Source organism: Ambystoma mexicanum, chromosome 10 (assembly GCF_040938575.1).
Source record: "Ambystoma mexicanum isolate Mex_15411 chromosome 10, UKY_AmexF1_1, whole genome shotgun sequence".
Taxonomy (NCBI): Eukaryota; Metazoa; Chordata; class Amphibia; order Caudata; family Ambystomatidae; genus Ambystoma; species Ambystoma mexicanum.
The window spans coordinates 1,461,081,317-1,461,095,381 of record NC_090932.1 but is presented as its reverse complement, the minus strand read 5'-3'; the positions used below and the strand labels follow the sequence as shown (position 1 = coordinate 1,461,095,381).

Below are 14,065 nucleotides of genomic sequence, written 5' to 3'. Positions count from 1 at the left end.
TGAAACACGTGTATGGGGTTGCTGGTGGTACTCTCGTTCAGATTGGATTTGCCATTGTATTTCGGTGCTGGACTGCCCCTGGGCAGGACAAAGACTGATATGCAAATGGATATTTCCCATCTGTGAAAGGCACAGTGAGTAAAAGCAGTGGCTGCGAACTCTCAAGTGGTTAATAACCACTGAACAGGTTATCATGTCTGTTCTTGCGAGAGAGGGGCGCCCGCTACCTTTCTAAAACTATTTTTTAAGGAACCTGGGATTGGTAACCCTAGGTCTCCTGGGGGCAACCAGACGTGGTCTCCCTCTCACTGTGCTTAGAGAGGCATCAGCTTCACCTCACTGATGATCCCCAACAAGGGTGAAACACGTGTATGGGGTTGCTGGTGGTACTCTCGTTCAGATTGGATTTGCCATTGTATTTCGGTGCTGGACTGCCCCTGGGCAGGACAAAGACTGATATGCAAATGGATATTTCCCATCTGTGAAAGGCACAGTGAGTAAAAGCAGTGGCTGCGAACTCTCAAGTGGTTAATAACCACTGAACAGGTTATCATGTCTGTTCTTGCGAGAGAGGGGCGCCCGCTACCTTTCTAAAACTATTTTTTAAGGAACCTGGGATTGGTAACCCTAGGTCTCCTGGGGGCAACCAGACGTGGTCTCCCTCTCACTGTGCTTAGAGAGGCATCAGCTTCACCTCACTGATGATCCCCAACAAGGGTGAAACACGTGTATGGGGTTGCTGGTGGTACTCTCGTTCAGATTGGATTTGCCATTGTATTTCGGTGCTGGACTGCCCCTGGGCAGGACAAAGACTGATATGCAAATGGATATTTCCCATCTGTGAAAGGCACAGTGAGTAAAAGCAGTGGCTGCGAACTCTCAAGTGGTTAATAACCACTGAACAGGTTATCATGTCTGTTCTTGCGAGAGAGGGGCGCCCGCTACCTTTCTAAAACTAGTATTGTAGTATAATTCACACACCACTGTTATAATTTACCGCTTTTGTGCATCTGGGAAAAATATATATAAATTAACCTAATTGCGTAACCTCTATTACACTCCCTTTCTGTGATGGATGTAGTCCACTGCTTATACAAAGTAAATATTCAATTCATGTATGAATAAATAGAGGCTTACACAAAAAGTCGCTTTCACAAAAAGTCATGGGTTAATCCCTGTGGAGCAAAAACAAAGGCGAGTGTGTTCAACTTCTTAACAAAGCATCATAGTTGACGCTAAAAACAATTTCCCCGCCTTTTCTTGTATAGAAGAACATACTCACATTTGCTTTTCGCATAATGCCAGTAATAGTATAAGAAAACATGTCCATGCTGGCTCTGCCAATATTTGGCAGAATCACCACATACTCATGTTGGCTTTGCCTTTAAAAATGCTGTGCCACAATAAGAAAACTTGTCCAAACTGACTGCACATTTTAGGCCAGTCTAGAGACGTAATATGACTTTTGTTTGCTTTACCCTTGATGCTTAGTACAGTAAGAATAGGTAGACTGGCTGCACCAAAATGCCAGTCCAACCATGTAATAACACATGTCATGCTTACTTTATCATAGATGCCAGAATGAGATACCATGCCACAGTAAGGAATACCTAGACGGCAGCAACACAATGCCATTCTAGCACATAATAATACTTAACATGCTTGCTTTATCATAGATGCATAGTACAAAGATATCATGCCACAGTAAAAATTTGCTACACTGGCTTCCTCAAAATGGCAGTCTAGCGATGTAATACATAATACATAATTCATGATAGATGCCCAATAAAAAAAAGCTGTTGTTGCTGCAAGCCCCAACTCGCCCTCATCTGCCCAGATGCCAAATCAGCTCCCTGCACCAGCACAAACACGCACACACACACATTCTCACAACATTCCCTCGCTGATTCACAGACAGTATTCAATCACTCATTCACCCATTCACCCATACATCATACAGTCACTCATTTACACATTCACATTACATAAACATAATGTACATCTTTGTGGCTGGCCCCCGAAGTAAGACAGTTTCTTTTAAGACTGCAGATAAATCAACTGCCGGTAATGGCTGTTATGTGCCCCCGCTTAGGGGTATCCTTGGAACATAGCACTTGTCGTATCTGTGGTATGCTTGGACATGTCCTTACTCAATGCGCCTACCTGGGGCCCCTACAAATGTGCATGCTAGGCAGATTGGTTTACTCCTATGAGGCAATTACTGCAGATTCCTTTTGGGATTATGGTTTGAATTCTAACACCATTTCAGTGCAGCTTGCCTTATTTAGAGTATGACAGCACGTCAAAACCCTTTTACCTGATCAATGATGTTGTGACCTCTGTACTTGGGGTATCTTTTGGTATCTTTCGGTGCCGTGATTCCATAGAATCCATAGACTCTGTCTTTCCATTTGGATTTCCCTGTTCTTCTCCAATGAATTGTTTTGCGAATTGTCTGGTGAATCTGGAAGTGAATTGAAGTCATATTTTATTTGGGTACTATATATTATGCATTTTTGTTTTGCATTTTCATTGCATCATACTTATTTTACTGATCTACATTGTATTGCATTCTATATACTGTATTTATGTTTTGTATACTAAGTATTTTATATGTTTTATGTGTGAAGTCCAAATTATGGACTATATGTTATGTTATGTTAAAGGTACTTATATACTGCACTGTCACCAACGGAATTGGTCCCCAGGCACTCTGGTGGATCTGTAAACAAGAAGGAGGGAGGGTAGGGTTAGTCGGGTGGAGCAGGAGTAGAAGAGTAGGAGAGTTGGAGAGGTGGTGTGCAGTTGGCGGCTTCAGCTCATTATAAACAGAGTGCTGTGCTTTGGTGCAAGTATCGGATCGGGCGAGACCTTGTGTGCTGTAGGTGCTGTTTATGTGTTGTTGATTCAGTGTGGTAAAGTGCATGCGGATTGCTGGGAGAGAAATGGTTGTGTGAGTTTTATGTGGGTTGAGTCTGCAGAGATTTGAAGGGGTCTGTATCCTGATTCTGATACTTCAGGTTTCGTTTGAGCTGTATCTCTGTGGGTGGGGTTGTTGCTGATTCCTCATAGGACATCTCGCTGTGGTGTGTGATGGTGCGGCGCAGATCCAGCTGTACCTGGTGAGTATTTGTATAGAGTGATAGGTATGTCCGAACCTTTCCTTCGGGTGTGGAACTGAGGTTAGCACTACCTGTTCTCTTGTTATCTATTGTGACAGTGGTCTGTTGGAGCTTGGAAAGGTTCAGGGTCAGTGTGTTGATGAGGCGTCCTAGTGTTTCTGTTCTTGGTCAGCCTGTGTATTCAGTCGTTAGTTTCCTCCTATCATGACTATCTTTCAGTTAGTCCTTCGGTTTTCTGTGGGGTGACTTCCTTAAGAGCTATTGTTTGGTTATTGTTTGTGTATGATGGCGCATTGTGCTTCCTTGATGAACATTGTGTAATGTGAATGCTTATTCTGTTTCTCACCCTCTGGTTTGGAGCTAATGGATGGGAGTTTCCTATTCCCTTGCTATCTCCCATGACTTGTGATGAATTGGCACATGAAAGTAAGCATCCTGAAGGTCCAATGATACCATCCAGTCCTGAAGCTGGAGAGCCTGAAGGATCTGAGAAAAGGTAACCGCCTTGAACCTGTCCTTCCTGGGGAATTTGTTTAAGTCTCTTTAGCCCAAAATGGGCCTCAATCCTTTTTTTCAAAAAGCAGCTGAGGGGGCGCTCTGTGTTTCCACTGGGAAAACTGCTGGGCGGAATGGCCCAGGAAGGCAAAGTTGTAGTGTGGCGGTCCAGAAAGGTGCCAGTATGATGCGACTGGCACCCTTATTTCTGGACAGATACACTTGTAATGAGTCCTAATGTCTTGGGCAGTCATTGGAGGACACCTTTAAGACACACATGTTCATTGGGAATGACCTGATCCATCAGTGATGGAGCTTCAGCACAAGTACCATTTCACAAGACTCTGCCAAGTGGCCAGAGAGCTAAACGCTGTGGGACTGTTTCCAGGAACACTTTAACTAGATTTCAATATGAAAATGGTTGGAGAAAACAGATACCCCCTGGCAGTTAACACATGTTAAGAATGGGGGTTTGAGTGTTAGGCCAATACTGAAGCTCAAAGGTGTAAAGATAGGGTTAGCATCAGCCTAAGGTGCAAGAGCTAGGAGGTGATCTGTTCCTGTGTACAACTGTTCTTATGTAGTGTTTGAAAGGGCACTATGTAGGCATGTCTGACACAGGAAAGGACATCAACAGCATCTTCTCACTTTGCTGGGTTTTGCGTAGGAGAGGGATATCCATTGGTTAAACAGTAACTACTCTCCAGAATATTTTTCAGAAGAGTGTTCTTTCATCAGACTATTTGGGCCATAGCAGATTTTCTCTTAAATTGCAGCCCTCTTGTTGACCTCCTTTGAATACTAGCCATTCAAGTGCCAGAACATGTTCTGGTAACTATAAACCTGCAATCTGATTATGACTTACATTTTAGGAGCGCTTTGGTGAATAACCTACGAGTTGTTGGGACAAATCAGATACACTTTCGACAGACAGAGAAATTTAAAGACAGAAAGAGAGGGGGAGAGAGAATCTGAGAGAGATATCAGTCATTACACGTTTTAGGCGCACTGCAAACTGATTACATACAGGCCTTTTATTGAGTTACTGGTTTCAGGATTTGAAGTGAATTTAAGAGGTTTATTTGTTGATTTACTGAGGATATGATCTGCTCAGTATAACACTTGCAGCACAGACAGGTCAAAGGAGTCTTTCATCACTGTTGATCCCTGAATCCTGCTGATTGCTTAGTAGGGGAATAATGGGAGTTGGATGCCACAGGCAGTTCTATTGCACCCCATCTTATATATCTGCAGATTTGCACAAGGTAACCTCTTTAGTAACATGCTTTTCTACATCAATTAAATCTCATTGCCTCATTATATTTAAAAAGAAAATGGAACATGAATCTACCCTATCTGGAATCACAAATTCCATTAGCTGTTCTCTTGATTCTTCAGAAACCCTGTGTCAGGTCAGCGCGCATGTAAAACACTTTGAAAAAAAACTAAAACTAGCCAATTGGCGTTGCTCACTCCTAAATACTCGCTCAGTGGCCGTATATAGAGGACATGGTTATGATGTTTCCACATCTGACTCGCTTAAACTCGTCTTCTATACAGAAGCTTACTTTTCAGATGCTATTTCAATCAATTACTGCATCCTTTGCACTAATAGAACCACTGATCCTGGTGGCTGCATTGCCTAATCGCTAAGAGAGCATATCAGTGACAATATTAGACTACCTCCGCAATCTCTAATTGTGAATCCTCCCTTTTCAAATGCATATATATATCCCCCCTCAGATACAGCCTATTACCTTATACTTTATTGTCCTACTAAAGCTCTCTCGCACAGAGATACATGCTGACCCAGTAACTGATATAAAGGCAGCATATCTTTCCCTGATGATACTGGGAGATTTTATTGTCTGGGCAGATAACACCTTGGATCCTGCATACAACAATTTACTAAACAATCTTGCCATTATTGCTGTGATCCAATAGGTTGTAGGACCATTGCATAAATAGGCCACCTTCTTGATTTGATCTTTACCTCAATCAACACGATTATAGTGCTGCAACTTACTCAGTTGGCTTGGACAACCTTCTATGCCAACTCTTTGAAATATCAACCTTCACTCCCAGACAATATCTCTCAAAACAAAACAGATGGCAATGCATCAAAGAAACTGGAAAGATCTATATATGTTGGATCTAGGTGCCCACGCTGAGAGTGGATTTGAAGAAAAACATAGGATATGCTTGCTTAAACACTCTAGAAGTATGAGAGACTGAAGGTACCTTTTTAAAAATATACACTCCCCACCAATAATGTCTTGATTCACTCTAGGACCAAAAGGATCCCTTGTTTAACACCACAGTCAAAAAGCAAAAGAGCAAAAGAAAAGGAATCTGGCACATTGTCTGGCTTTATTGGACCATAACATCTTATGGCAACCCTGACATAATATAAAGCTATAGCAAGGGTAAGTCGTGATTTTAAGTCACCCCAGAGATACTTGATGCTATGTGCGGCTTTGAAGCTGTGCAATTTAATTCTGCGGCTGCAGATTGCCTGTGTTGGTGATCATAAGGGCAGAATGAGGCATCCCAAAATGAGAGCGACGTGTTGACTGTGTAATCTACCAACAGTGGACGAAACAGTGAGACATGTACTAACGGAATGCAGAGAAAAGGGAGCATTACATATGTCCATTTTGGGATTTTTCGTTGCTAATTATGACAGAATTAAAGAGGATAGTTTCTGGTCTCTTGTTTAAATACTGAGAATAAAGCCCTTCATATTGCTTTACATTGTATCTGGAAGCAGATTGAGAAAATGTTGAAGAATTAGCAAAAGAACACTTTTAAGGTTTCTCTACAGCAACGGTCTATGAATTTCTATGGCTCTAAGCCTGAAAATCTTACATAATCATAGATGTGTATGTATTTATGTTCTAAGAAAATCAGTAGGAATTGTTTCATTTTTTTTTAGGACTCGCTAATGAGTTTTAAAATAAATGTGGAAGGAGAATTGGAGGAGTGATACGTAAAGTTGCCAGAGATAGTCCTTGATTCTGTATTCTGTTCTATTTTAGAGTATATAACTATGTGGTTTTAATGCTGAATTATGATGAATTGTTTTTATTTTATGTATTTTATTAAATGAGTTTATATGTTTAAAGTTTTAATATAAACTAATCACATTAATAAATAATAAAACATATGCAAAATATGATTACACTATCAGAAACAATGCAGCAAAATATACTCCAGAAGAATAGTTCATCATTCTAAATACATTTTGCAATTCGTGTGTAATTGCTGATTTGATATCATCATCTGTGAAACTCTTGCTAAATTCTTCTTTTCTGGGATTCCTACTATGGCAGCAGATTCTTGCATCTCATCTATGCCGAAGCCTGGCCTTGCAGAACATCTTCTTCTGATTCAAGTTTTTTTAAAACATCTGTTTATTCAGCTTTTATATACATAGAAGTCACAGTAGAGTGTTGTCACATACACCTCTCTTAAAAAAACGAGGAAAGAAGATTGGACATCCAATATTGCTACATACCCAGCATGCCGGACCACATATCCCTCCAAACAATACTGCAATTACCCATTCTGCCCCCCTCTAATTCCCTCCCTCTCAATTCCTCTCCCACCCCTGGCCCCCTAAACATTTCAAACCCACCTCTGCCTCTCAAGGAAGTTTCAGGTCCATCAAGGAATTCAGTTCAATCAACAGCTGGCCTGCAATCTACCGCCACCCCGTCCTCTTACTGCGGTTCCCAGTTCTGTTGCAGAATGTCCATTTCTGCCATTCCCCACCTACGAATATCATCCTTCCATTGCGCTAAAGATGGGCCCTGGGGTTTCTTCCAGGCAGTAGCCACCCTTCTTTTTGCCAATATGAGCATAAACTGAGCCAGCCGTCTCCTCACTTTATGCCACTTTCCACCCAGTACCAGCCCCCACAGGTATCTTCTTGGGCTACATTCAAAACTGGAATTAAGCAGTTCATTAATCTTGGAGATCACTGCCTGCCAATAGTGTTTAATCACCGAGCATCCCCACAATATGTGCCAGATCTCTGCTGGACCTGACCCACACCTTGGACAATTGCTACTCAGGGTACTATTCAATGCGTGTAATTTGGTTGGGGTCACATATACCCTGTGGAAGACATTAAACTGAATAAGTGAAAATCTGGCATTTCTTTAGACTTTGCTGACTTTTCCCACATTGTACCCCAATCCGCCTCAGAAATCTGGTCCCCCACATCCATTTCCCACTTGGTCTTAACCTTCAGCTCCCCTAAGGGAAACCACCCCTGTGTTGTCTGATAAAGTCGAGAAAACCTAGCCCTCCTTCCCCTTCCACGAGCATGCACCTGTATCAGTGGATTCTTGCTGGGTTTCTCTGGGATACCCGCCTGTATCCTCCATTCCTCAAATGGCATCAGCTTTCAACCTGCAAAAATATTACCCACTGACCGACATCCTTTATTCATCAGGTTCGAGAACACCATTAACTGTATTGCTGACCAGAGTTCCTGGTCCGCACGGCATAGCAGATCAGCACATTATAACCCTAGTATCGTAGTCTCCCCAGAAGCTTCTTCCAGATCTCCCATACCACCTGCAATATATTAGTAGTCCCCTTCCCTCCAACCGTGCCCTACAATAATTCTACTCCTGTCCGATGGGCTGGGAGGTTCCCCAGTAAGCCTGCGAACAGTGCTCCTTTTGTGTCCACCCATGCTAGCAATGCTTGTAATTGTGATGCCATGAATTACCATTCATAGTTTAGTAAGTTGAGGCCCCCCTGCATTGCACGATTGCCACAGAGACCCTTCTCCTCCCTGTATTCCATAGCAATTCCCCAACCTGTTCATCCAGCATTTCGTAAAAAAGGTCTTCATTATACTACAGGGGATATTGGTAAAATAGTAGAGAAGTCTTGGGAGAATGACAATTTCACACAACGCTACTCTCCCCATCAATGATATCAGTAACTTCTTCCAGAATTGGACCAAATCTCCTATTCCCGACGGCTCTATACCCGTATTATATGTAAATGTGTCATCTATACTACGAAAGATTGGGATGCCCAGGTATCTAAATTACTACCCCTCCCACCTGATCCCTAGTCTCGGAGTGTAGTGAGATCCTGACTGCAAAGTCCCCCCAATGGGAATAGAAGTGACTTGTCCTTATTTATATGGAAGCCTGATAGCCTCCAGAAATTATTTAATACCTCTGGCAATATCGTTACATTTTCCAATGGGTTACCCACATATAGCAACAAGTCATTGGATATAGGAAACTATGCGTCTTACTCTACCCGCCAATATACCTGCTGTCCTCATCTCTTTTCTGAGATATTGCACCAGTGGCTCTAGTACCATTTAAAATAAAATCAGGCAGACCGGACAACCCTGGCACGTCCCCCTGCCCAGTGTCCACTGTGGCAATACCCAGTCATTTGTCTTTACTGAACAGAAGGTCCATCTGCATCCCATCAGCTTTCTGGCATCTGTGACATCTGACACTGGAGACAGGAACAAAGGAACAGATGCCCGGATGCGATTCACAGTCCTCTTTAATACATGTTCACAAGATACACTGGAAGGGCACACCACATCATTCTGTCTTCCCCTTCTTATATATGCCTTTTTGAATGATGCAATACTTTCATGCAAATTCAGGGCTTATCTTTAATAGGTCCTTTCATCCAAGCCCACATTAGCTCATTATTGGCAACCACTTTCTGCCTGACACAGAGACTGATAAGCTTATTTTAGACCCAGCCAGACACAATTACACATCCTTCAACTCCTGTCAAAAGCAATGCTTATCTGCTTCTCGAGGTCCTGCCACATTTCGTTGGCAGCTCATACCATGGAAAACCCAATAAACTCATTTTGTTTGCTGCTAATTTAATTCATCTGATCTGTACTAATTGGTCACTTTCTTGCCTTTATCTGAATCATGGCTGCTTTTCCGGGCTAACTTTCAAATTCAATCTCCAGACTCAACTATTTCACAGTGAGATGCTGCCAAGAAGGCTCTCCAGCAGCATGATTCAGGCCTTTCTTACACCTATCCTTTTGTTTTTGGCATCCATTTAAAAATATATCTCAGTCTGTCTGTGCTACCAAACGGGGAGTCAATATTAACTTTTAAGCTTATCTCATCTTCTATCTCATTTTTACAATACATGTTTACATATTCATGATATGTGAGTAATACTGGAGACACTCTTCACTGCCTGAGTCATTCTGATCCAATACAATGTGTTGCCCCACATGCGCCTTTTACTTAAAAATAAAAGCGCTATCATTCTAATTTCTGCAATACTGGAACCATTGATCAGCCTATTATGTTATCTATAATCAGTTTGGGTGGTGGGGGGTCTGCACCCCTCTACATTACCCTTGCTATTGGGTTACTATATAGAAGTTGCAGCCATCGGTAGATATTGTCTACAAATCCATAGGCCCCCAGCACCCTAAACAGCCACTCCCATTCCACAGAGTCAGAGGTCTTCATAGCATCAAACGAGGCCAATGCCATGTCCTCAGTGGAATCTTTGACCTGGTCCATCACATGATGTATGCGCTATAGGTTAATTGTGGTGCTATGTCCCCTATAAATCTGCACTTGTCTGGATGCACCAAAAGCGGAGCCACCCCAGATAGTCTGATAGTCAAGACCTTGCTCAGAAACTTTGCATCCACGTTCAACAGTGAAATTGGGTGGTGGGATGCACAGTCTAGTGGGTCCTTACATTCCTTCAGCAAGACAGTTATTACTGCCTCCCTCATGGAATCTGGGAGGGATCCCGTCTCAAAGGTTTCATCATAGATTTTCCAGGAAATCTTCATATTTACAATAAAATTGGACCAGGAAGCCATCCCTCCTTTGGGACCTATCTTTACTCATGGACCTCAACGTCCACTTATCTCGGATTCTTCAATAGGCTCCTCCAATCTATCCAAAAAATCCCCTGCCAAGACCAGCAGCTGCACCAAGTCCAACGGTTCCTCTACATCTTTGACTGAGCACATGCCTTCACTAGCATATAGGGATTGGAAAAAATGTTGAAAGGTCTCATTGATCCACTCTTGGGTGGTGGCTAGTTCCCCAGACTCCTGCCTAACGTCTGTTATGGTGTGCCGGGTTGTTCCCGATGGATCAGCCAGGCCAGTAGAGGCCCTGCATTATCCCCTTCCCTGTGAATCCGTACATCCCGTGTGCTTCATTCAAATTTGGAAAGTGATTCTTGCCTCTACCGATGAGAATCCAAGGCCTTCACCAGTTCCGTCCCCATCCCCCCGCCATATCTTTCTCTAACTTCGACACTACCCCCTCCAATTTTAACAGCTTATTCTGCAGTACTCTCTTCACTACCTCATTTTAGACATACAGATCCCCCTAATAGTAGCCTTAAAAGCCTCCCAAAGGGTCCCATCCTTTCCACCGAACCTTTGTTCCCCCCAGAAAACTGTACTATTTCTTCCTGCAGTGTCTCCATAAATACCACATCCATTAGCGCCACGATTGAAAGGTGCCACAAATTCACTGCTGATCTCCACCTCACTTCCTCCAAATACGTTATTAAGGGCGAGTGTTCCAGGTGAACCCTCCCCAAATATGCCATTTTAACAAACATGTGAAAGTGTTCCGCCCCCACAAAAATATAATCCAGGCGTGAATAGGAAATGTGCACCCCAGAGAAATAAGAGTAGTCTTGCTCTTGCCCATGTGACTCCTGCCACAATTCCACCAAGTCTAGGTCTCCAACAATCTTCCACAGAGATAATGCTGCCGGCTGCTTCATTAGGCCTGATTTCCCCATACCATCTAATCTAGTCCTGGATCTAGGAGGCAATTAAAATCTCCTCCCCATGCAAATAGCCCTTCCTGACATCCCCCCGCCAACTGCATCACTGAAGGGAAGTACTCTCTGTTGTCTACCTTGGGAGCATAAGAATTTATCACACATAGATCCCTACCTTCCATCGTACCAAGGTGAACCACTGTCCTCTCTACATCATCAGTCAGTGCCCTGTTCACCTGAACAGGGTCCCTGCTGCTACCCAGATCAAAACACCCCAGGCATACTTTGAGTAGGTCATTCCCACTACTGTCCCTCCCCAACACCTCTTGAGCAGTTCCAAGTCCTTCCTTACCATGTGAGTTTCTTGCAACAGGGCCAGTTTCACCCCATGTTGCTTCAGGAATACCCATACTTGCTGACATTCCCATTTCTTACCCAGCCCTCAGACATTCCATGTCCCAAATGTCAACCCGTCACCTCTCATGTTGGATGTAGATATTGACTTCCCTCCGCTTGTCCCTCCCTCCTTCGTGCATCCACTGTACTTGATGTACCCGACTCAATCTGCTTTCTTACCCAACCACACACTTCAACCAACAGGACAAAATGCCCTATCATATGTTCAACCAACTACCCCCAAATTAACTTCCCCAACTTGCCCCCCAGCTTTCCCCCAACTCCTTCCGTCTCTTCCCCCACCTTGTCTCCCAACCATAGCCAATCTACTCTGTAGTCCTGTTTCCCCCTACCATTCCCAACCCCCCAACTACTCCCAATTCAAATACACTCCCTCCTCCCACAAACCCCCAAACCCAGGTCCTGTTCCCCCATAACTCTTGGCCCCTTAGACATTCTTTCATCCCTTCACCTCCCTTCTATGGATGAACGACCATTGGTCCAGGGGTGTCTCCACATTGCCCCCTTCCCATCCGTCACTGTAATCAGCTCTCACTTCGCCAACACTAGATCATTAGCTAGTGCTTCAGGTGTGGTACAGGTCTCCAACCATCAACCTCAATTCCAATTCACCTCACATCACCCGACTGTGGTACCCCATTCTTCTCTTTTCCTTGTGTGTCTAAATCTTGTGGCACCGATTCCAGCCAGGTCCATACCTCCTGCATAGATGTAAAAAACCACAACTTCCTACCCGCTATGACCTTCAATTTGGTTGGGAAAAAACATCATGTATTAAATGTTAAGTTCTCTGAGACGACATCTCACTGCATCATAGATTCTTCTCTGCCGTTGCACCTCCAATGTAAAATCCAGGAAAATGCACAGCTTCGTGTTTCCTACTTCATAATATCCCACCTTGCGGGACTCCTGTAGGGTGGCATCTCTGTCTCTGAAGTTCAATATTTTTGCCACTATTACTCTCGGCCGCCCTCAGGGGGCGGAGGTCTGCCTAGCACCCTGTGCGCCCGTTCAACCATGAACAGTTTAGACAGTCCTTTCACTCCCAAAGTGCCCAGAATAAGATGTTCCACAAAGTGCTCCACACTGGGTCCCTCTTCTCTCTCTGGAACCCCCACCAAGCAGATGATGCACCGTCTAGATCGGCTTTTCATGTCTTCCGCTCTTGCCTCCAAAGACCTGGTAACCTCCACCAGACCAGCCACTTGGTTCTTAAGATGTTGCAGGTCGTCCTCTACATCACTCACTCTCTGCGCCACTTCTGTGACCCTCTCGCACACCTTCCCAAGGTCCGCTCTCACCAGAGACACATCCACCCCTACCTCTTTAATACTCCTCTCAAGTGCACTCCTAGTGGCTTGGATTGCTTCCATCAGGGCATCCAGGGCCACCCCGCCCCCAGAGCCCCCAACCTCAGGCCTGCCATTGCTCTACCTGCCTCTCCCTGTTTCTGTTGTTTATTTGTAAGGTCTGTGAACTTGTCCATTTTTTGTTGGGCATGGTTTCCACTCAAAGAAGCAGGATTTTAACAGGATTTATGGCGGGCGGTCCGGGAGTGCTCATGCTCCGGCTGCTGGCCTTGCCCTCCCAACATCTTCCTCTGATTGATGTTACTGATTGTATATCTCTGTTACAACAAGTCTAATCTTTATCTGAACCAGAAGTTATGATTTATCCTATGTACCATGACAATCACACAAGAAGAGTAGTTAAAGTAGTTAAATGGCTTGGAAGGTGTGTCAAGGTAGAGTGATGACATGTTTCTGCTAGGTTACACAGATAATAGACAGTGGTTTGTAAAGACACTTTGGTTTAACAGTCATGTTCCGCATGTGGCCTGCTCTGCTTTGCCAGTTCTGTTCATTTTGTAAAAATGGCATTCACTAAATCAAAATCAAGGATTTGTACTAATGTGGTTTCTGCTAATGCAGTCTTTTTTTAAAACGCCAGAGGATCTGAAGATTTCAATTGACTCTGTCAGCTTAATATTAGTTATTTACATTCGTTTATACAATCCATGTTTTGTAGTTTCAATCTGCCAGCTATTTTAGCCATTGTGTAGCCATACTACCCATTAAAGCTTTGCCTTTCAGTTTGGCTTGCAAGTCACAAGAAGGAAGTCAGCTGCCTATCACGAGAACCCATGAAAGAAAACAAACTTGTAATATTCAGCATCACACCAGGTTAAATGAAACTGAAGGCAAGTCTACCTGGGTAGCAACACCCCTTTTTGCAAAATGTGC

General features: G+C 43.6%; 1 long non-coding RNA gene across 1 annotated transcript in view; it reads right to left on the bottom strand.

The window, feature by feature from the left end:
- Window positions 1-1,137: 1,137 nt before the first annotated feature.
- LOC138493338 (uncharacterized) overlaps window positions 1,138-14,065 on the bottom strand; it is a 113,924-nt gene continuing 100,996 nt past the window's right edge. The window contains exons 2-3 of the long non-coding RNA XR_011276385.1: window positions 2,318-2,464; window positions 1,138-1,175 (exon numbers count right to left, since the gene is read on the bottom strand). This is a non-coding gene — a long non-coding RNA (uncharacterized lncRNA). The remainder of the gene's footprint in view (window positions 1,176-2,317; window positions 2,465-14,065) is intronic.